Source organism: Tupaia chinensis, unplaced genomic scaffold, assembly GCF_000334495.1.
Source record: "Tupaia chinensis unplaced genomic scaffold, TupChi_1.0 Scaffold000619_1, whole genome shotgun sequence".
Taxonomy (NCBI): domain Eukaryota; kingdom Metazoa; phylum Chordata; class Mammalia; order Scandentia; family Tupaiidae; genus Tupaia; species Tupaia belangeri.
Window position 1 is genome coordinate 1,285,712 of NW_006160139.1, and position 3,627 is coordinate 1,289,338.

The following is a 3,627-nucleotide window of genomic DNA, read 5'->3' on the forward strand; positions in this document are numbered from 1 at the left end:
TGTTTTTAGAAGTTTTATGCTATAGGGCATGTGCGCTTGCCAGAAAGACAGAGAGAGACAGAGAGACAGAAAGCAAGAAATCACCCCCACCGGGGGGATGGCCATGCCGCAATCCCTTCTCCTCCATTCTCCTCTCGGGACCTTGGGCACTCATGCACCCTCACCCGGCATTAGTCTAAGCCACCGGGTCCAGGACTTTAACTATGGTCGACTATCTGGGAGTCCAGCAACATAGCCATTATGCTAACTGCTGGTCCCAATACTGCGAATCACTTCTAAAATAAAATACAGAAACCATTACAAATATTTATGTATTCTACATTACAGACAAGGAAATACTTTATAAGATTATGTTTTTTTTAAAAAAAGAAGTAAAACAAAATCCACTAATGGCAAAACAATTAGTGTGACTCATGTTTTAGAAATATTTGTGTGTATGTTGGCTTGGGGGAAATATCCAGAATAGTTTCCTTAAATATGCATTTAATAGTGTCTGTTTTTGCATGGTAGAATTTTAAATTTTATTTTTCAAATAAGAGAGAGCCAAAAGGCAGTACCCTCAAAAAGGTCCCTGATGCAATGCAGTCAGAGCACGGGCGCGCACTTGCCCAGTGTGCTCAGGGGCTCTCCATATCAAATCCAGAAACTTCCAGTGTGGGTCAGCCCCACACAGCGCTGTGTTAACCACTGTACCAGAGTCAAGCCCCTGACGTTTGTTTGTTTTGTTTTATTGCGATAGAGCATGTGCACTGTTGGAGAGAGGCAGAGAGAGGGAAAGTGAGAAATCACCCCCAGGGGTACAGCTACATAGCACTCACTTCTCCATTCTCCTTTTGGAGTTTCGGGCATGCACACAGGTGTACCTGGAATGATTTTCAAGCCAAAGTGTCTAGAAATTGAACTGCAGTCACTCATACAGGAGTGTAGCACCTTAACCACCAAGCCACCTGCTGCCCGCCCTTCAGGTTTTATTTTTAAAATGTTTAAAATTTTAAAATATTTACAATATAGTTTGACCTTCTTACTAGGTTTTCATTTAGTTTCAAAAAGTTAGTTAGAACCTAAAATCAGAGAAGTAGAAATCCAGTTGAATACAGTTCCTTCCTATCGTCATTTTTACAAGAAAGAAGGGAAACTGCCTTAGAAACAAGTTGCCCCAGCACGCTGTCCTCATTGAACCCAGACTTGATTATTTTTTTTAGAATTATTTATTTAATTTTATTTATTATTATTATTATTAATTTGCTATAGGGTATGTGTCCTCATGAGAGAGAGAGAGAGAGAGAGAGACAAAGTCATCAGGTCCAGGACTCTAACCACAGGCAGCCGGGTGGGAGTCCAGCCCCTTAACCACCATATTACCTGCTAGCCCTCACAGGCTCGATTCTTGAAGCTACAACACTGCGACCTACAGCGCTGTCTAGAAACAGTGAGGAGGGGTGGCCTCCTTTCTGCTCTCTCTCCTAGGACTGTAGCTCCTGCTGAGGTCGAAGCAGAGTTGTTGCGCCCCAAAGTCCCAGGTGAACATCTCAGTTTAAGCACTCTCCTGTCTCAGAACCTGCTTATCACAATTAACAGCAGAAGCAGCAGAGTGGGAAAACCAGATAAAGCTGTAGATGAAGTAAGTAGGTGTCTTTAGAGGCCTGTGGAACATAAACAATAATATGAGGAGCCTTTCTCATCAAATTTAGAGTCCCTTCATGAGCAAACAAAGCAAAAAGTCTAATGTGCAGTAATAGGGTCCAAGGTTTAGGCTTCAAAGATGTTGAAAGTTCATGGTTTATTTATTTATTTTTTTGGAGAGGTTTTTGCTATAGGGCGTGTGCATGCGCCAGACAGACAGAGAGAGAGACAGAGAGGTAGAAAGCAAGAAATCACTCCCCAGGGGGGATGGCCTCACCGCAATCCCTTCTCCTCCATTCTCCTCTCAGGATCTTGGGCACGCAGCCACCAGGTCCGGGACGCAAACCGCAGTGGACTATGTGGAAGTCCAGCAACATAGCCATTACGCTAACTGCTGGTCCCCATGGTTTATTTATTTATTTATTTTTGTTAGTTCCTTTCTTTTATTAACTCATAAATGATTACTTGTCTTCTGGTTTGTTGAAACAGTAAGTCAGACCACATTTGCCACAATAATGTCTGTCAAAATGGCCGGCCATAAAAATTCCCACACCACGTTCATCTGAAGGGCACTCCCAACTAAGGCGGCTAATTTTGCCATTTTCATCCACCTTATAGTATTTCAGGACAGCCGGCTTAACCTTCTTTCTCTTATGCTTATTCTTCTTGGGAGTGGTGTAAGACTTCTTTCTTTTCTTAGCACCACCACGGAGTCTCAACACAAGATGAAGCGGGGTCTCCTTTTGGATGTTGTAGTCAGACAAAGCACGCCCATCTTTCAACTGTTTGCCAGCAAAAAATCAGTCTTTGCTGATCAGGAGGAATTCCTTCCTTATCCTGGATTTTGGCTTTTACATTTTCTATTGTATCTGAGGGTAATGGTCTTCCCTGTGAGGGTTTTTATGAAAATCTGTGTCTTGGTGGCAATCCCATCGCAGATGGCGGATCGGAAAGGAAGAGCCCCCATGGTTTATTAAAGTAAAAAGAACAAATGTGATTTCAGGTCATATCTGGTCTGCAGGGAGGCCAGTGGTCATCCTGGATGGAAGTTTCATAGGGATCTCACATCAAGCAGAGCTAATTCATTTGAGACAGTTAAGGGCATCTATCAGCCATCAGTCAGGGATGTTTATTGGGCATCTGGAACAGAGACTGCTTCTTGTGTTTAAAACACTAATAAACATGAAGAAGTGTTTATTAGTGTTTTAAACAAGATATACTAAAGGAAAGAAATCTCCAAGAATGGGAGGAGAAACTGCTCCAACTCTCCTCAATCCTTTCAGTTTAACAGAAGCTTACTTTCCCCTGAGAATTTCTTTTTATTTATTTATTTTTTGGCATTTCAGACGATATTTTATTAGCACAGAGAAAGACAAATGGAACAAAATAGAGGACCTAAAACATCTCATATGCACATGGAAACTCATTATAAGATATCCCTAGCATTGCAAATGAGAAAATAAATTAATATTAGAGGGAATATGCACTTAAATGTGAAAGTCAAAAATTTAAGACTTTTGGAAGAAAATATGGGAGAATTATTTTTTTTTCTTTTTTAATTTCAATTTATTTATTTGATTTCATTCACTGTACATATCATTACAGCATACAAAATGAGATTTTCCATCCAGAGTACATTGTATATTGTCTCAATCAAGCACATCAACAAACATGTTATTGTCAGCAAATTATCTTCCATTTCTTGTTTTCTGTATGTTTTGCTTTTTTCCCCCCATCCTTGATTCCCTATCTCTTACCCTCTGCCATCTCCCACTCTCCACCCACACTGTACTGTCTCTGGTATCTATGTTTGCTTTCTATACCATTTTCCCCCCACATTTTATTGAATCATCAAAGACCCTAATCAATCCAAATACTCTCATAGCAAACACAGGTGACATACACATTTCCATGAACTCAAGTCTAACTTTACGCATCCTATAAAGTAGCACCTAGCTGGGGCTACATATCCTACTGCAGTCATTGAATAGATATATTTTTTTT